This window comes from Scyliorhinus canicula, chromosome 1, assembly GCF_902713615.1.
Source record: "Scyliorhinus canicula chromosome 1, sScyCan1.1, whole genome shotgun sequence".
Classification (NCBI taxonomy): domain Eukaryota; kingdom Metazoa; phylum Chordata; class Chondrichthyes; order Carcharhiniformes; family Scyliorhinidae; genus Scyliorhinus; species Scyliorhinus canicula.
In genome coordinates this window covers 205904224-205925269 of record NC_052146.1, presented here as the reverse complement: position 1 = coordinate 205925269, position 21046 = coordinate 205904224, and the positions used below count along the sequence as shown (strand labels likewise).

Sequence of the window (21046 nt, the reverse complement as noted above, 5' to 3'; positions counted from 1 at the left end):
TCTCTCCATTCCAGTATTATTCGAGTAAATCTTTTGTTCCATCTTCTTTATTTTTATATCCTTTTCTTAAGATGGAGACCAGAACTTGTTCACAGCACTGTACTCCCAAGTGTCACCCCACCAGGTGTCTATACAAGGTCAAACATGGCCTGTTAATTTTAGAGCCAAACTTAAATTGGAACAAACTGAACGCAACGCTGAAATACAAATGAATGAGCATCAGAGACAGAGCCTCGTAGCCTCTCAAACTGCTCAATCTCAACCTTAAGGGCACTAATACTGAACTGCAAGATTTCCACTTCTCACTGCAGTCATTTGTGTGTCAGTAGGTAATTAAAAGTGAGGAAAGCCATCTGACACATTTCAGCTCATGGGTTATGAATTCAGTATGTTAGTTACTGTATCATGATGATCTGTGTCCCTCAATCACCAGTCTGACACTTCCCAAATTCAATCCAAATAGAAACTCATCAGACAATGGAGAAATGGGAGGTTTATCCCACCAATTGGGACCAAATATCAAACCAAGGTCCAAGCCACGACCAATGTACTGCATTATGTGACTCCCATTTTACTACATATAGAAGAGCATTTAAAAGATTTTGCATATGTTTGCAACGAGGATCATTCTTACTTCACATAATTTAGTATTTGCCTCAAATACTGTAAACACTGCATGGGCACCTTACTCTGCCTTTAATTCATTTCCATTTCAGGACTGCGTTCAATCTGAGATTGTGAACTCGGTTCCTCGACTCCAATCCACCATTTAATACAACCACGATTAATCTCGTGCCTCATCTCTACTTTCTCGTCCACTCCTCATATCCTTGATTCCCAGAGAGGTCACAAAATCTTCCTATCTCAGCTTTATATATAATCCATGATAGAGACATCTACAATCCTCAGGGCAGAGAATTCCAAAGGTTCACTACCCTTCAGAATGAAGAAATTCCTCAGTTCAATCCTTAATAATCAGCCCCTGATCCGGAGACTGTACCTGCCCATCTAGGCCTCTCAGCCAGGGGAAAGCAACTTCTCAGTGTCTGCTCGATCAGGCCTCTTCAGAATTTTGTGTCTTTCAATGAGATCGTCTCTCATTCTTCTAAACTCCAGAGAATGGAAGCCCAATATACCCAGATTCTCATGATAGGACAACGCCCTGATCCCAGGGAGCACCTAGATACATTACTCTCAGTATTTTTGTCTAAGTCCTTAATATAGACTCTTAAAATGTTGTGGCATTGGCAATGGTCCCTATGGCATGCCACTCCCATTTACGCCTACACTTTACTCGGTGCCCCTTACCCAATCCTGCATCCACATCAATATAGCTCATACCCTTTTTTTCTCAACCGTAACAAACATAGCGATATACAAGCAGAGAATGTAGGACAAAAAGGAATCTTTTCTCATGCAATCTTTCATAAATTCATGGTACTTTCATTCCGTTTCCGCTACTCTCAGATTTTCCTTCTGAAAGCTCTTATTTCAAACAACCCCAATTGAAAAGTTTCTTTACAAAACTTTCCACATGTGCAAAACCAGTATAGCTTGAAACTGACCTTTGACCTATATGGACATTTTGATCTGTGGGAGGCTAATATTGATATTTCCAGCTGGACTATGAATTATCGTTCAGCATTGTAGCAATTCTACAATTACAAAATGTATCCACTCAAATCTTCTTTTCTGCTTTCAATCACCAATCACTTTTGCTCTTGGGATGTGTGCAGAGTCAAGGGCACATTTTTTGCCATCTTCAGCTGGCTTGAATAGATGGTGATGAGCATTCACCCTAAACCACTGCAATCCTTGTAAAGATAGTGCCAGATAAGGAATCCTAGGATTTTGACTTTCAAGAACCATAAACTTCATTTTTGTATAAATTTCAGGCAAGATGGTGGTGTATTCATAACGTCACTGGAGTAGAAATACAGAGACACTGGGGACAGAGGCCCAAATCCCACCATGTCATCTGCTGAAACTGAAATTAAATTATTATTTTATTAAATCTACTATTAAAAGCTCGCCTTAGTAGTGACCATGAAACTATCAACTGTTGCGAAAACCCATCCAGTTCACTAATGTTCTTTAGAGAAGGAAATCAGCCATCCTCACCCAGTCTGGCCTAAAGGTGACTTCAGACCCACAGTAATGTGGCTGACCACTGAAATGGTCTAGCAAGCCACAGTAGTTCAAGGGCAGTTAGAGATGGGCACCAGTTGTTAACCACAGGAAGGGCGGTAGAACAGCTGAGAAAGGCGAGGGGGGCGATTTATGAGCATGGAGAGAAGGTCAGCAGAATGCCTGTACAGCAGCTTAGAAAGAGGGTGGCACCTAGGGAGATAGGGAAAGTAAAGGTTGGAGACGGGAAAGTAAAGGTTGGAGACGGGAACCTGGTGAGAGACTCAGCAGGAGTGAGTAAAGTGTTAAAGGAGTTTTACAGCAGGCAGTACGGGTCGGAACACCCACTGGGGCCAGAGGGGATGAGGCACTTCCTCGGGGGGCTGAATGCCCCGAAGGTGGATGGGAAGCTGGTAGAAGGGCTGGGAGCCCCGATCGGGATGGAAGAGATAGCGGAGGGGCTGAAGGCCATGCAGTCGGGCAAAGCCCCGGGGCCGGATGGGTACCCAGTGGAGTTCTATAAAACCTTCTCTGGGATATTGGGGCCGCTGTTGATGAGGACATTCAATGAGGCAAGGGAGAGAGGGGTGCTTCCCCCGATGATGTCACAGACCACGATCTCGCTGATCCTGAAGCAGGACAAGGATCCAGAGCTGTGTGGGTCCTACAGGCCAATATCCCTATTGAATGTCGACGCCAAACTGCTGGCCAAAATTTTGTCCTCTAGGATTGAAGACTGTTCTGGACGTGATTGGGGAGGACCAGATGGGGTTTGTTAAGGGAAGGCAGTTGGTGGCTAATGTAAGACGGTTGTTAAATGTGATCATGATGTCCCCAGACGTTAGGGAGGTGGAGGCAGTGGTCGCAATGGACGCAGAGAAGGCTTTTGATCGAGTAGAATGGGAATATCTGTGGGAGGTACTGGGACAGTTCGGATTTGGGCAGGGCTTTATGGACTGGCTGTATCAGGCTCCTGTGACGAGCATACGGGCGAATAGGACAACATCGGACTATTTTAGGCTGCATTGGGGGACGAGACAGGGGTGCCCCCTCTCCCCACTGTTGTTCGCGTTAGCTTATAAAGCCGTTGGCAATTACACCGAGAGCTTCAAGGGGGTGGAAGGGGGGGGTGGAACACTCACTTTATGCAGACGGCCTGCTCCTGTATGTATCGGACCCAGCAGAGGGGATGGAAGAAATCATGAGTATTTTGGGAGAATTTGGCCGGTTTTCAGGGTACAAACTAAATATGGGGAAAAGTGAGATGTTTGTGATCCAGGCAAGGGGACAGGAGAGGCAACTGGGGGAACTGCCGTTTAGAGTGGTAGGGGGAAGCTTTCGGTTTCTAAGCATCCAAGTGGTGCGGGAATGGTTGCACAAACTTAATCTAGCCTGTCTGGTAGACCAAATGAAGGACGGTTTCCGAAGGTGGGACGCGCTCCCGTTGACATTAGCTGGGAGGGTTCAGACGGTGAAGATGATGGTCCTTCCAAGATTTCTGTTTGTGTTCCAGTGTCTCCCCATCTTTAGTCCGCGGTCCTTTTATAAACGGGTCAACAAAGTGATCACTGGCTTTGTATGGGTGGGCAAGACCTCACGAGTAAAAAAGGGGATGCTTGAGCGGAGCCGGGGAGAGGGCGGGCTGGTGCTGCCAAACTCCAGTAACTACTATTGGGCAGCAAATATAGCCATGATTGGGATGGTGGGCGGAGGGTCGGCATGGGAGCGTATGGAGGCGGCTTCATGCAAGGGCACCAGCTTGGAGGGCATGGATAACGGAGCCTCTGCCATTCTCGCCGGCACGGGACTCCACCAGCCCCGTGGTGGCGGCCCGGAGAGTCTCGAGACAATGGAGGAAGCACGTGGGAGCAGAGGGAGCATTGGTCTGATCTCCAATCTGTAATAATCACCGGTTTGCCCCGGGAAGGATGGACAGAGGGGGGGTTTTGGAGATGGCAGGGATTGAGAGGGTGGGGGATATGTTTGTAGAGGGGAGCTTTCCTAGCTTGAGGGAGCTAGAGGAGAAATTTGGATTGGCGAGGGGAAACTAATTCAGGTACCTGCAGGTGCAAGACTTCCTACGCAAGCAGGTTTCAACCTTCCTGCTCCTACCACCAAGGGGGATACAGGACAGGGTAGTTTCCAGAGTGTGGGTGGGAGAAGGGAAGGTCTCTGACATTTATAAGGAACTCATGGGGTCAGGGGATACACAGACCGAGGAGCTGAAGCGCAAGTGGGAAGAGGAGTTAGGAGAGATGGTCTCTGGGCGGACGCGTTGAGTAGAGTCAATGCGTCCACAACATGCGCCAGGCTCAGCCTGATACAGTTCAAGGTCATTCACCGGGCACACATGACAGTGGCCCAGATGAGCAGGTTCTTTGGGGTAGAAGACAGGTGCGCAAGGTGTATGGGGGGGAGGGGGGGCAGCGAACCATGTCCACATGTTCTGGACATCTCCAAAGCTCAGAAGATTCTGGCTGTGGTTTGCAGATGTCGTGTCCACGGTGTTAAAAACAAGGGTGGCACCGAGTCTGGAGATGGCGATTTTCGGGGTGTCGGAGGATCTGGGTATCCAGGAGGAGAAAGAGGCAGACGTTCTGGCCTTTGCTTCCCTGGTAGACCGGAGACGGGTACTATTAGCTTGGAGGCACGCAAAGCCCCCGAAGAGGGAGACCTGCCTATCTGACATGGCTAGTTTTCTCTGTTTGGAGAAAATCAAGTTCGCCTTGAGAGGGTCAATGTTAGGGTTCACCCGGAGATAGCAACCGTTCATTGACTTCTTTGAGGAAAATTAATCGTCAGCGGGGGGGGGGGGGGGGGGGGGGGGGGGGGGGGGAGGAGGAGAAGAAGAAGAGAGTTGTGTAGCTTACATCAGGGGGTTAATAATGGTGGGACCTGAAAGGGAGGAAGCAGGCTTTTGCACTATGTTTATAGATTCACGTACACTGTTTATTTTGATGTTGTTGTAAAACCAAAAATACCTCAATAAAATGTTTATTTTAAAAAAAGAAATGGGCAACAAATGCTGGCCTTGTCAGCAACTCCCAGATCTCATGAAAGAAATAAGAAACAATTATGGGTGGGGGTTTTCCAGCCCTTCCCACTGTCGGGATCTTCCGGTCCCACCAAAGGATACTCTTTCTCCCCCCCACCCCGCAGCTTCAACACACTTTGCATTTTGGACGGCAAAGTGTCCAGAGACATTCTGTGGCTTAACCTCAAGACCCCAGAATACACGCAAGAATATTTGTAGAAATATAGAGATAAAACTTACTCGTTTGTGCTCTCGGCTACACTAAATTCCCCATGGATGTGGTCTATGTGACTGGCTGTAGTAGGACCTGCAGGATGTTTGCCATTGCAGTGAGGGTGCCCAGCACTCTTTTTTTTTTGCCTCAGAAAATTTTCCAGGTTACTGCGAACATGTGCGGCCAACAGCACACAAATGGTCTGAGGGTGCCCATGTCTTATTTGTAATTGCAAATAACTTCATGTCATTGAAAGGGAACATTCACCTGGAAGGTTGAGGAAAATAAATCAGAATAGCAATTGAAGGATACGGCTGAGGAGTTTATTTCAAATTTGCTCACAGGATGAGAGAGTTGCTGGCTAGGCCAGAAATGAACTCAAGAAGGTGGTGGTGAGTCGCTGTGTTGAACCGCTGCAATCCCAGGTGGTGCAGGTACAGACGCACACATGCATAATTAACCTTTATATTGCACTTTTCACAATGCCTGGGCATTATTAAGCACTTTACAACCGATTAACTACTATTGGAGTACGTCACTTATGTAATCTAAGAACTTGCTAATCAAAGTGAGAGATAAGCAATTGGGTATAATTGCCTTTCTCTGTGCTTATAAACTCGATGCACTTATTATGAATGGGTACAAATGGAAGTTTCATGTACAATTCAGCTCTTAAAGTGGCAAAAACTTTGGAATTTTGCAATGTACTGTGTTTTTCATAATTTTTTTGAATTTGTGAATGAATGTGGAATTATTATGCCGAGTCTGCATTGACATCCACCAAGTATCATTAGTGGCTGCTAAGTAACCACATAGACTTTAAATGAAATACTGACAGAACTTCAGTGGTGCAACAGTAAGTTAAAAAAGTTGTTCCACTATTGATTTTCAATTAGTTTCAAGGACTCCTCAGGCATCCAGGTGCCGAGTTGCACAGCAGGCAGAAAGTGAAGCAAAATTCCAAGCTGAGGCTCGTTTTGAATGATGTCCAAAACTAGCATGCTGTGATCAAAGTCATACAAAATGCCACAGAGGACATCAGATGCCAGCACCGCACTAGGTGCACCTGTCTTTATGCCACCGACCACACTTGCTGGCTTTGGCTCTCCAGCTGCTAATGTGGTAATGACGGAGGAGCGTTGTCTGCAGAGGCTCTGGGTCAGAAAGGAGCATTTTGCAGAGATGCTGCGCTGTGACCTTTCAGAGTGGGAGTCCTAAGACGTGCTGAAGTAATTGCTTTTGCACTCACCTTGCAATGCGCAACACCCACTCTGCCAGCCAGCACACACAGGAAAGAGTGTTGAACCACTCTTGTCATTCGACCACAAAATCTGCATCAGCTCTCCACACTCCTCTCACCTTATTTTTTTACACTTTCATCCTTCCAAATTTTTATTCTCAGAAGTGTCACCAATACGTGAAGATAGATTGTGAACACTTCTAAAGGCTATGGAAATTTACACCCTCCCTGCTATTAACCTTTAAGCAGCAGTCCTTTAAACTTCCTGCAAGTTGTGACTTTCCACATTCCTCCCCAATTAGACCGACCCCCAACTGGAGCTGGGGCTTAGAAAAATAAGGTGCCCCAGCAAAATTAGGTGTGGTCAGCTTACTCGGTCTGTGTACAGATTTGCACAAATCTTAGCCATTCTGGGATAACCCAGCAGTCCATTCTATTTTGATCTATTTTAAATCATAAAATTTACAGTGCAGAAGGAGGCCATTCGGCTCATCGAGTCTGCACCAGCCCTTGGAAAGAGCACCCGACTTAGGCCCACATCTCCACCCTACCCCATAACCCAGAAACCCCACCTAACCATTTTTGGACAACAAGGGCAATTTTGCATGCCCAATCCACCTAACCTGCATTTCTTTGGACTGTGGGAGAAACTGGAGCACCCAGAAGGAAGCCAACGCAGACACGGGGAGAACGTGCAGACTCCGCAGACAGTGACTCAAACCGGGAATCGAACCTGGGACCCTGGAGCTGTGGCAACTGTGCTAACCATGCTGCTCTTTATGACTTTATATAAAGAGTAGAACTTGCAGAACTTAATTTTTGGTTTGGAGACTATCGTTGTTAATTTTTTTTTTCTCTCATATAAAGCCATATATTTATGGAATAAAAATAGACCTCCAAATATAAACATTTTCAAATGTCCCTATTCCCTGCTGTCAATTGAAGCCTGAATTGGTGATGCAATGGCATGGCAGTAAATGGCTCCACTACCTCAGCAACAGTTTAAATATGTACAGATCAGGGCGGGAGGGAGATATACTGTACAGTAAGGGAGATATGATAGGTCATATAATGTGGTCCCCATCACTGTGGAATCATGGTCATATTTCAGTCTGGTCCCCCAGGTGAACCATCTCTCATTTATCACCAATCACGCAGCAGACAACAAATCCTTAAATATTAAACGGGCAGAGAAGAGGAACTGGCCGAGCAGTGAACGAGACAAATCACTTTCCAACACAGTCCATCTTAAACAAGCTCAGGCACCATGTTGGAAAAGAAAACTCTCTATAATCAAGATTGATCAAAGTTTTCCCATTTCAAACATTCTTCTACATTTAAAATTGTGTATCTCTTTGTGAGATTCAGCTAACAAAAATGCCTAGCTGTGAAAGGAAGGCAGGGAGAGAGAGTCTAAGAAAGCTGATTGGGTTACTCGGCCTCTGACATGGTAAATGAAGTGAAAATCCCTTTGCATGAGACAATTGTGCCGTTTGGCACTCCAGACAGATTCCACAGAGGGCACATTCCAGGCAGGAAATGGTGGCCAGGATCGACTATGCGTACTATTTGAAAGATCTGGGAATGGGTGCAGGAGAAGGCAGCACACTTCAAGGAAACCGACAAAGTAAAACCATCGGTCCTCACGTACCATATAGTCTGTCAAACAGTTCTACTCACTCTTTGCCGTGTCTAGTCTTCATGGACAACCATGTAGAGCTTTCATTTCATCTGATCTTTCAACATGGCACACATTCAAACCGCAACTTACAATTGAAAACCATGGCACTTTAAGATTCACACGTTAAAATTACTTTTTTTTAAAAACTGGCTGGAGGTCACGTACACATTTTGTTATCGAGTAAGTGAGACTTCAACTTCTAACATCTACTTGCTATTATGCCGAACAAGAAGTTGCATGATGGGAACAGATCTGGAGACAGGTAGAGAATCGTGAACCCTAAACTGCCTGCAGAACCACACCCTTGCACTAAAAGCATGAGGGATCATTGGAAAATATGAAGCCACAGCCAGACCTTGCTTTCCAGTTTAGGACATTCTGTTCTTAAGTCTCAGCTATTTATCACTCATTACACCTATTGGAAAACACAAAGAGCACACACACACATTAAATTGCAATGCAAGTTCTGTTTCAATGTATATCTAGAAACCAGTATTCTAATATTTGTTCATTTTTGGTCATTGCAGTTCTGGGAGAGAAAGCTCCCACTACTGTCATTGCCCAGAAGATGATTTAGCACATAGCACCCTGTGTCCTCCTACATTACACTTCATTGGCCATGAAGTACTTTGGCATGTCCTATAGTCATAATATCAGGCACGACATAAATGTAAGTCTTTCTTTTCTTATTTTTCACCAAAGTTTGCAGTCACAAGGACAACAGTGCGTAATCCCAACAATTCGGCAAGACCTGGTCAGTCAGACTGCACACGGTAATGAGCAGCAAATGCAGCCACCAAGCGGTCCTTTGTAAAACTGGGCACCAGCTCTGTTGGTGTTCCTGTTGCTGATCAGCAGAAAAGGAGACGATCCTGCTGGCCACATTGAACAAAACATTAACCACTTGCTTCACACGCGAGGGTCGCACATCAACAGAAACTGCAGCTCGTTTGGAATAAGCCATAGGCATAACATTCAAGACTGGCATGTAAAACCAGCCCGTCAGTGGCAAAGCTGGCTCTCTGCTGCAGTATTACTGAAACAAATGGAAAATTAGCTCGATTTCTGATAGTATGTGAAGGAGGTCTCGAGGCGCAGTGACAACATCCCAACCTCTGGCTCAATAGCTCCAGCTGCAAATCCCACTTCAGGATTTGACAGCCAACAGAAGGTTTTTGCAACATGGCCAAACAGGTTGACTATCAGCCTGTAAATCCCTCCGACAGGCAGCAAGGGCGGGAGAGTTTCTTGGCCCAGGAGGCAACAGCAAACCAATGCAGCACTTTGCCATGTATAACCATGGGCCAAAACAATGGAAGTCCATGGTCGCCAACGTCCTCTCATAGTTCCTGAAGGGGGAGTAATAAGTGTGCTCAAGCCTACTAAACATAGTTGGTGCCCAAATAGAGGTGGTGTGGCTCTGATTCCTGCTGAACTGGCTCCTTCACTTGTTCCCTTCCTCAACCAAGAAATACCGACTTTGCATTGCTTTAAAACTGGCCCCATTACTCCAGGTCCCTTGCTTTTCTAACCTCTACGGTACATGCCACCTGTATTTCACGATCACCATAAACTCTTTGTCAATGTTGGTATTGAAAGACCGTCTCTTTTCTCTCCTATTCTTTTTTGGAGATCCTGTAAATACTTCACTGTAAAAGATACGATTTATAATCATCTAGATAGGAATAATATGATTAGGGATAGTCAGCATGGTTTTGTGAAGGGTAGGTCATGCCTCACAAACCTTATCGAGTTCTTTGAGAAGGTGACTGAACAGGTGGACGAGGGTAAAGCAGTTGATGTGGTGTATATGGATTTCAGTAAAGCGTTTGATAAGGTTCCCCACGGTCGGCTATTGCAGAAAATACGGAGGCTGGGGATTGAGGGTGATTTAGAGATGTGGATCAGAAATTGGCTAGTTGAAAGAAGACAGAGAGTGGTGGTTGATGGGAAATGTTCAGAATGGAGTTCAGTTACGAGTGGCGTACCACAAGGATCTGTTCTGGGGCCGTTGCTGTTTGTCATTTTTATAAATGACCTAGAGGAGGGCGCAGAAGGATGGGTAAGTAAATTTGCAGACGACACTAAAGTCGGTGGAGTTGTAGACAGTGCGGAAGGATGTTGCAGGTTACAGAGGGACATAGATAAGCTGCAAAGCTGGGCTGAGAGGTGGCAAATGGAGTTTAATGTGGAGAAGTGTGAGGTGATTCACTTTGGAAAGAATAACAGGAATGCGGAATATTTGGCTAATGGTAAAATTCTTGGTAGTGTGGATGAGCAGAGGGATCTCGGTGTCCATGTACATAGATCCCTGAAAGTTGCCACCCAGGTTGATAGGGTTGTGAAGAAGGCCTATGGTGTGATGGCCTTTATTGGTAGAGGGATTGAGTTCCGGAGCCATGAGGTCATGTTGCAGTTGTACAAAACTCTAGTACGGCCGCATTTGGAGTATTGCGTACAGTTCTGGTCGCCTCATTATAGGAAGGACGTGGATGCTTTGGAACGGGTACAGAGGAGATTTACCAGGATGTTGCCTGGTATGGAGGGAAAATCTTATGAGGAAAGGCTGATGGACTTGAGGTTGTTTTCGTTAGAGAGAAGAAGGTTAAGAGGTGACCTAATAGAGGCATACAAAATGATCAGAGGGTTAGATAGGGTGGACAGCGAGAGCCTTCTCCCGCAGATGGAGGTGGCTAGCACGAGGGGACATAGCCTTAAACTGAGGGGTAATAGATATAGGACAGAGGTCAGAGGTGGGTTTTTTACGCAAAGAGTGGTGAGGCCGTGGAATGCCCTACCTGCAACAGTAGTGAACTCGCCAACATTGAGGGCATTTAAAAGTTTATTGGATAAGTATATGGATGATAAGGGCATAGTGTAGGTTAGATGGCCTTTCGTTTTTTTTTCCATGTCGGTGCAACATTGAGGGCCGAAGGGCCTGTACTGCGCTGTATCGTTCTATGTTCACTTACAGTCAGCATTTCAGTGACTTAACAATGGGCAACATTTTCTGAGACGTCCTGAGGAATCTTTACCATTGGTAAACGAAAATCATCCCAAATTTTTTAAATGATACTATAAATGAATAGTAAAATATAGTAAGAAATATGGCGTTACAAATGCCTTCCAGGGCAGTACGGTGGCCTAGTGGTTAGCACAGCTGCCTCGGGACACTGAGGTCCCAGGTTCAATCCCGGCTCTGGGTCACTTTCCGTGTGGAGTTTGCACATTCTCCACGTGTCTGCGTGGGTTTTGCCCCCACAACCCAAAAATGTGCAGAGTAGGTGGATTGGCCACACTAAATTGCGCCTTAATTGGAAAAAATAATTGGGTAATCTAAATTATTTTTTTTTAAATGCCTTCCAAGGCCACCTCAGAGGGGCAGTTAAGAGTCAACCACATTGCTGTGGGTTTAGAGTCACATGTGGGCCAGACCAGGTAAGGAGGGCAGAGTTCCTTCCCCAGAAAGGACATTATTGAACCAGACGGGTTTTTACGACAATGAGTTTCATGATCACCTTTACTGAAACTAATTTTGTATTCCAGGCTATTGACTAACTAAATTTCAATTCCACCAGCTGCTGTGGCGGGATTTGAACCAGTGTCCCTTAGCCTGGGCCTCTGGAGCTCAGTTACATTATCACTACGTCATCTCCCCCTAAGCATGTACCATTTATATCACGGAACAAAAAAATGCACGCTGTACTTTTAAGTGTGGTCTAGCCAAGGTTAGATCCACAAATAATATTTCTCTGCTTTTCAATTCCATCCCTCTGGGAGCGATCCCATGTATTGGTTTACTATTTTTATGGTCATGTCGCTCCTTTCAAATGATACTCTCGCACAAAATATGTGGATGAAAACATTTTCTGTTTGGAAAGAGACTGCAGAGTTAAGAATTTGGCAAGAAATTAGGCCCAAAGCCGAACTTTCCAGATTTCCACATGCCTGAGCATCCAGTCAGCAAATCAGAAAATCTAACCTTGCAATCTGGTAGTGCAGTGTACATGATCTGGTGTAGTGCAGAGCCAGACAAGGATTAAACAATAATCGGAGGTTCCCGCACAACAATCTCTTATATTCTGGTCACAACATCACCATGTGGTGCTAAGTGAAACTCAGGCCGTCCCTTCAGGATTTCAAGGAAAATAATTGGGTGAGAATCCCACAGTATGCATGGGTCTTTAGAAGGAGAGGAAGACAATCAGAGTCGCAGATGGAAAAAAACCACCAGATCTAGTATGAACAGAGGTAGAATTTACATAAATACAGGTCCAAATGTTGAACAGTCTCCTAAAGCAAATAACTCAGTAAGTAATACAGCACAATCAACTATTCTGAAGCATTATCTAATCTGAACAGAAGTAATTCAAATGCTTGGGGAACAGTGGCTACAATTGCTACTATTAATTCAAAAAGTATTATTACACAAAATCGTAACGAGCCACTTTTCTTAAAGACCTGGCTGCAGTTCAACATGGGGCAAGAAGCCTGATGATAAACAGGATCTAACTGACAGGAGTCTCAGGAGCTGTTTCGCTGATAAAATAAATCACAGCTTCCTTGGGACTTTCCAGCTCAAGAGAAAAGGACATTTGATGACATCAGAACTAAGTCTTTTATGCAACCATTTTAAAAAAAATTAATTTAGAGTACCTAATTCATTTTTTCCAATTAAGGGGCAATTTTAGTATGGCTAACCCACCTACCCTGCACAACTTTGGGTTGTGGGAGCCAAACCCACGCAAACACAGGGAGAATGTGCAAACTCGACATGGACAGTGACCCAGAGCTGGGATCAAACCTGGGATCTCGGCGCCATGAGGCAGCAGGGCTAACCCACTGCGCCACCGTGCTGCCCTTATGCAACAAATTTAGGAGGTTATAGAACTGAAGTCATGCTCCAAGGTAGAACTCATTCACAGACACAGAACGAATGCAAGATGGCCAAATGCTTACCAGTTCCACATCTAATTATTTTTCGATTCGCATTGTAAAGAAATGTCTTCTTTCCCTAATAGAAAGCAAAAAAAAAATCAAATCATTTTTCAATTCTCATTGCAAAGATGTTTCTTTGTTCCCTGATACAAGGAAGTAAAAATGTTTTTAAATAAGGAAAATGATTCAACTGCTTGCAATAGATCTGATAAAAAAAATACATCATCTTTGACAAAACAAACCTTGCTACTATATTATGCTGAGAAGTTAAGACAACGTAGCACTCTTATCTCCTGATAAAAACGGCTGCCAACCAAAATACAGGCCTTAGGTTCCAATAAAGGTTCGCTTCCAACTAAAACCAAAACTAAATTACCGCAGCAGGAAGATTGCTCACGAGTGTTAGGTAGCCAAAACTTATCCAGTTTAAAAAAAATATTTAATGGGATGTGGGTGTCGCTGGCAAGGACTTTTGTTGCCCATCCCCAAGTGCTCTGAGCTGAGTGGCTTGTTCAGCAATTTCAGAGAGTAGTTAAAGAGTCACATTGCTGTGGGGTCTGCAGTAGGCCTGACAGAATAAGGACAGCAGATTTCATTCCCAAAAGGGGATTAGTGAAACAGAGGTATTTAAGACAATCGATGAGTTCCATGGTCATCATTACGGAGGCTAACTTTATATTCCAGATATATATTTTTTAAATAAACTTAGGGTACCCAATTTTTTTTACAAGGGGCAATTTAGCATGGCCAATCCACCTACCTTGCACATCTTCGGGTTGTGGGGGCGAAACCCACGCAAACACAGGGAGAATGTGCAAACTCCACACGGACAGTGACCCAGAGCCGGGGTCGAACCTGGTTCCTCAGCATAGTGAGGCAGCAGTGCTACCCACTGCGCCACCGTGCTGCCCTTATTCCAGATATATTAACTGAATTTTAATTCCACCAGCTGCCTTGGTGGGATTCAAACCAGGGTATTAACCTGGGCCTCCACCTTCTTCCCCAAATTGTCACAATCATTTGAAATTTGGTATCCTTTCTTTTGTCCGGAAGAAGAGCTGAAAAGCCGCAGCATAATGTCTGTCTTTCCAGCAATATTCAAGTTCTGTCCTACCGAAGGGATTCTTTATACAAACGTAGAAAATATGAGCAGAAAGTAGGCCATTCGGCCCCTCTAGTCTCCTCCATCAACCAATAAGACCATGGCTGATCTATTTGGGTTTCAAATTTCAGATTCCCATATACTGCTCCCCCCCGCCCCCACCCCCCCCACCCCACCACCTCCGATAACTTTTGATTTCCTTGCCTAACAGGTTATCTACCTCCACCTTCAAAAATATTCAATGACTCCCTCCCCTCCACCACCTTCCGAGGCAGAATTCCAAAGTCACACAACACGGGAAAAAAAAATTCTCATCTCAGTCCTACAAGGGGGACCCCTAATTTTAAAACAGTGCCCCCTGTTCTCATCCACCAGAGGAACATCCTTTCCATGTCCCACCTTGTCGAGATCATTCAGGATATTGTATACTTCAATCCAATAATCCCTCACTCCTCTAAACTCGTGTGGAAACAAGCCCAGCCTGACTAACCTTTCCCCATAAGACAACCCACTCATTCCAGGTACGCAACCTCCTCTGAACCGTCTCCACCGCATTTACTTTCTTCCTTAAACAAGGAGGCCTAAACTGGAGAGTGTTTGAGGTGCAGTCAATAACCTGGGTCTTCACTCAGCTAAGCTATAAACAAAATGGATTTAGACTGAAGTCGACTAGTTGGATGTGGAGCTGCAGCTCAGGAAAACAAGGGCATTGAAATCCCCTCTCTTCCCCCCCCCCCCCCCCCCCCCCCCCCCCCCCCCCCCCCCATCCCGGCAGGTTTTCCATTGACATTGGCTGGCAGATCGCCTGGTGAACCATGGAAAATGCCATTACTTTCAGCAGGACTGAAAGATCCCACTGCTGGCCAATGGCGAGCTGCCTCTGCGGGCCCATATGACTCTTCGAAGACTCTGTCCACAGGTACCGCCAGACCCGCTCTTTCCGTTTTTATTATCTGAGGCATCACACAAACTTGCCACACTGATTCTGTCTACACCTCAGAAAGGCAGACAGCATCATCAGAGACCCCTCCCACCAGACTTTGCCTTCTTCCAGACCCTTCCATAAGGTAGAAGATACAGGAGTCTCAAGCCCACACATCCAGACATAGGAACAGCTTCTTCCCCACCGCTACCAGACTCCTCAACGACTCTCCCTTGGACTGATCTGTTCCTTGTAAGAACACTATTCACAACATCCTATGCTGCTCTTGCTCATGTATTTGCTTTGTTTGGCCCCTTGTTCCACACTGTAACCAATCATTGTTTGTCGATGTACCATTTGTCAATGTACTCTGTTGAATATCATTTTTTGTGTACTATGTACGTACTGTGAACGTTCCCTTGGCCGCAGAAAAATACTTTTCACTGTACTTCGGTATATGTATAAATCAAATCAATTTAAGGCTGGACACAAGTAGATTATGCAATCGGGTTTTTTCATCAAATCAGAATGCAGACAGAAAGACATAAACCACTGGAACCTTTGGGCTATAAACACATACAATGTAGATGCAGAGTTCACACCACAGCCCTTCTGTGCTATTTTAAACCAACCCCGAAAAAAAGTGAAACATATTTTGACAGCAGTAATAGCACCAGTATCAATCAGGATAATTTTACATTCAGTGATTGCAAAATTTTAAAATAGCGCTTTCGAATGTCTTTCAAAAGCCGAGAAAACAGTTTCAGCCAAAAATACCTTCTGCATTTGAAATTACAAAGTAAATGACGCAAGTCATTTTTATGCATGTATTTTCATGACAGCTATTAGCTAGAAAAGCCTGCAAGTGGTCCGCTTAAAGCAAATATTGATGCATATCGTGGTTTGTAAATAAGCAATCTTCCCTTTGATGCTTCTCTGTTAAATGGACACAGTTTCCTTTAAGCCAATTTATATAAATACTCTGTTTCAACTAATTTGATTGATCATAAGCAAAGCAGTTATTGAAGATACTGATGGTCAACAATAACACCACAGTTTTTGACACAGTGAGTGATGTTCCTATTTTATACGTCATGATCATACCTAAAGAACAAGGATATCAGGGTTCGGGATTGACGATGATTATTCAAACAATAATGGCATCATCCCAGGCTGGGCAAATTTGGTTCAGAAAATGCACTCACACTCATCCTTTTAAACAATTTACAGCAATTACTGCTGCAAAGTCACATTTCACTAGTCAGGCGATTCATTACACGGGGAAACAATATCCTATTGAGAGGATCATCAAAACTGGACAGTCGGTTTGAATTCTAAGCATTTCCAGTTCAAGCTCAGCAGTTATGAATATTGTCGACACAACGTTGAACACATTTTGAAACAAATATACATATTGTACTTGTACGTTTAAAACACAGTAAGGAGGGAGGAGAGATGGGGGAAAGAGCATGAGGGCGAGTGAGGGGCAAGGGTGCAAGGGGGATGGAGAGTGGGCGAGCGCGGGGATAAAGAGAGCAGGCGAGTGAGGGGGATCGGGAGAGCGGGAGAGCATGGGGGAAATGAGGAGAGTGAGGGAGATGTGGACAGGGAGACCGGGCGAGTGAAGGGGATAGGGAGACCACAAGACAAAGATGGGGGGGAGGGGGAAAGAAGAGAGAGAGAGAGAGAGAGAGAGAGAGAGAGAGAGAGAGAGAGAGGAGAGAGAGAGAGAGAGAGAGAGAGAGAGAGAGAGAGAGAGAGAAAAGAGAGACTGATAGGGGGGGGGAAACTGAGAGCTAATATGGGGGAAGATAGAAAGTGAGATAAGGGCTGGCGCAGAGATTGAGAGATATTGGGATGTACACAATTTAGAATGAACTCAGTTCATTACAACCAGTAACAAATGAAACAGAAATGCTACTATAATCGGGCACCTACTCCAGAGGATGATATAAAATATTAAAATCAGAGCGTGTTTTATAGCAGTATTGCCGTCTCACAGCAGTATTTACTGAGGCAGGAAAACGTTCGTTCTCGAAAGCCGAATCCCTTTTTGCTGTTTGACTTTGATTTAAATTTAACTCCTATTTTCCAATCAACCATAACTTTTAAATGACCAAGTTCAGTTAGTGCACAAACGTAGAACAGTCTGTTAACTAGTTTCTGCAAATTTTAGCGAGATTCTTTCCCCAAAACTCAAACCCAACAGGGTCATCTTCCTCTGCTACTGACTCTCAAGTGAGCAGCGAGCGGTAATATTTATATTACTGCACTCATTTATTTTGTTCTTGATAACTTCAATTTGGTTATAGAATTGTAACTTAAATGAAAATTTCAGAACCTCAATTGAAATGTTAGAATTGTCATCCATTTAAACTTGCACTCAGAAATCACATCCAGGAGCCATTTAAAACAAACTCTTGCCATCACAAAGCATTGTCCCAGTGAGAAATATATCCAGATCACTAGTGCTAGACTCGCCTTTTAGAAACTCAATTTGGCCAAGTGTGTGGAATGTGACCACATAAAAATGAAGGGTGCTTTGGGAAAACTACATTTCGATAACTTCCATTGAATCCCTACAGTGCAGGAGGCCATTCGGCCCACCAAGTCTGCACAAACCCTCTGAAAGAGCACCTTACCTAGGATTACTCCCCTGCCCCATCCCCGTAACCCCACCTAACCTGTGCATCTTTGGCTATTTTGCTACATTTGCGACAATTTCAATCATTATGAGTTTCTTCCACTTAACAAAAACAGCAACTCAAAACATCCATTTGTACAAGCATAGAACAAAAACGGTGCAGAAAGAGGCCATTCGGCCCATCGTTTCATGTTTCAAGGTTCCTGCAAGTTGTGTTACGAAGAATATTTTTTTTCCTGTCAACTATGCAAAACAGTCCTAGCTCCTATTCGGAACTGAAAAATTGCTACAATACCATGGGCGATTTAGAAAAGTAAAGGGATATTTCTACACCACGATCTAGCCTTACAATATTACTCCAGATAAAGTTGAGGAGGAATTTAGAGGGTGGGAAATGTTTGTAATTCTCTACCGCAGAGGGCTGTGGCAGCTCAGTATCCACATTTCCATAGATTTCCAGATACTAATGACACCTAGGGATATGGGGAAAGTGGTGTAGAGGTAGGTAGGTGATCAACCATGATCTAGCTGAATGGACTCCCCCTGTTTCCAAGTTCCTAAAGGGGCTTGGACATACACACAATTACACAATTATTTTTCTCTCAAAAAGGAACACCACAAATTTCGAAGCCCCGGTAAAAGAAAAACAGCATATGGCTTTCCAATAACTTCTGAACTTAAATGCACTGCCATATCAAATGAAGCAGTGTGGACAAATGGCAGCCTTTCACAAATAATGAAAAAGACTTCAACTGGTGATGCTACAGGCAACACGAGTAAAATTCAATAGGTGAACTTGTCGCAATTTTTACTGTCTCGTTTTCGAGCACGTGAAATTCTCGGAAACAAGAAACACATCCCAAACATGCGCTCAAGTTGAAATATTGGCGACGGCATGCATTTTAAGCAAACTGCGGAGTTGGTGTGAAACCACTGTTGTGGTTTCAAAAACATCAAATCAGTATCCTTCAATACAAAGTATCAAGTGTGGTGGTGGGCTTGCCACAATTCGGGGGTAGGAAGCAAAATACTGGTTGCACCGCAAACTTAAACGTCCAAGGCTCGTTGCAAAGCGGCTCCCTTTTAAATCTTTGCCATGCAGCCGACAGTGAAACCAACCATTTTGCTACAAGGTCGCTCCATTATCTCTCATCTTAAAGAGTAGCCCCTGATACTTTTGGTGGGTATATATTTTTTTTCTGCCCGCTGCAACTGTTGCGAACATTTCAACGCAACCACCAGCGCACCACCAGGCTCAAGAGGAGAACGTGTGTCTTGCAGCGCACAAGCAAATTCAATACAACCGTCTGGTGTGCACAGTGCACTTTTAAAAACTGTCCTCTGGAAGGGCAGCAACATTGTACAAACGTTGCACAATGAGTATGGGAGGCAAACGGACTGGGCGAGTTGCTCTCATCGGCTCCCTGCCCTGCTCGGTGAAGTTGGTCGGGGAACAGTGGGGAAGGGGGAGAGCGAGCTGTCTTCCTACCTGTCAGCGCAGCACTGTCGTTGTTTGCATTCAGCTGGGCAGAATTCACTGAAGAAACCAGCAGGCGCTGCACGCGCCCGCCCTGCAATCCAGTCAGCGCCTTTCATTAAAACAGCTTCAAATGACACCGCGTCAGGAAGGCGATAGGAAGTAATACATAAACATATGCGTGCGTTAGAGAGAGAGCGAGCAAAAAAAGGAAATTTCTTACATCAAACAGACAGGAAGAGAAGATGTGGGCGGTACGCCAGCAACGCCGGTTGCTGTGGCGATAAGGGTGTTTTTTTTTTGTCCAGTTGCACTGACTTATGTGTCCTCAATCTCCCCTCATTTTCCCCATATTTGAGTCTGGACTATTCCCCGCAAAAAATAAAACCTCACACGGGAGAGGGGGGGGGGGGGGGGGAGAGGAGATGAAGAAAAAACTTGCACCCCTCCGGCGTCAAATAAAATGTCAAGACTTGCGACAGAGAAAAGCGCCCGCTGTCAATCCGGAGCAAGCGCTTCGCTTCACTACGCTCCGCCACGTTCCATTCCCGGGCTAAAATTCTAAACTCCCGGGCGAACGTTCTATAATCCCGGGCTCAGATTCTACAGCCCCGGGCAAACGTTCTATAATCCTGGGCTCCGATTCTACACTCCCGGACTAACGTTCTACAGCACATCAGCCCTATCTAGGTGGGAGAGCAGTGCATGTTTCCCTTCACAGGACCAGGGAAAGAGCGGTGCGGGGGAACATGCATTAAGATGGAACTGAATAGCTCTGTACAGCCTGCGCGTGCACGGCCAAGGTTAATGAAATTCTCACTGTAAATCCTCCAGTCGGTGGGAACTCTGCAGTCAGCAAAGGGAAGCCAATTGGACCGTCCCTCTCAAATAACATGTGACCACTATTACTGGGGAAATACATACGTCATTATCTTATTTATATATATATATGCACACACATTAAATCAAGAATTCAGTACCGTGTTGTGAATCTAGGACCGCTGTGTGCGGTGTATGCATTCTGCTGCCTTTTCTTCTGTTGCAATGACCGTCCTGTTCCTTCTGATTTACAACTGCTCTTCCTAATCTGTAATTGATGGCAGAATAGAACATGCATTTTGATGCGGGTTTTTTTTGCTAAACTTCATCACTAGTGCAAGAGGGACAAGGGCAGGATCATTTGTCCCCGATTTCGAAAATCAACACAGTGGCAAAAAAGGGCTCGGAAATTTCGCTTGTGCAAAGAGTGATGCGAGGACACATCTTTCTGTGCTTGCTTGCAGTGAGCATCGTAGGATGGCAGCCGGGGGCGGGGCGGGGCGGGGGGAGCCTCGAATGTTTACAGCGATTTGCCGTTTGCCAAAAATGCGCTTGAGATCATGTGGTAAAACAAAAAACTTCATTGCACTCAGTCTGAGTTCGCAGAGAGTGGCCATTTAGATGTTTAATATTTGTACAGAATAGGTTCCTGAGGTTGCAAAACAAAACCGACCAGCTTGCTTGCAGGGGGAGGGACAATGAGGGAAGGCTGCAACCTCAGAAAGGAACCAACAAGTTAAAACCACCCCGATGTGACAAGCCTGTGACCAGGACTTTTCCATTGTGGTTACTCAATAACCAAGATTTTTTTTCATTAACTGAGATTCCGGAGCTGTTGCTGGTACCTG

General features: G+C 44.9%; 1 protein-coding gene across 1 annotated transcript in view; it reads right to left on the bottom strand.

Annotated features, from left to right (window-relative positions):
* LOC119971201 (1-phosphatidylinositol 4,5-bisphosphate phosphodiesterase beta-4) overlaps positions 1 to 20172 on the bottom strand; it is a 595914-nt gene extending 575742 nt beyond the window's left edge. Inside the window, exons 1-2 of the mRNA XM_038806423.1 lie at positions 19392 to 20172; positions 13256 to 13310 (exon numbers count right to left, since the gene is read on the bottom strand). The gene's annotated coding sequence lies outside the window, so the exon portion shown is untranslated. The remainder of the gene's footprint in view (positions 1 to 13255; positions 13311 to 19391) is intronic.
* Positions 20173 to 21046: the final 874 nt, after the last annotated feature.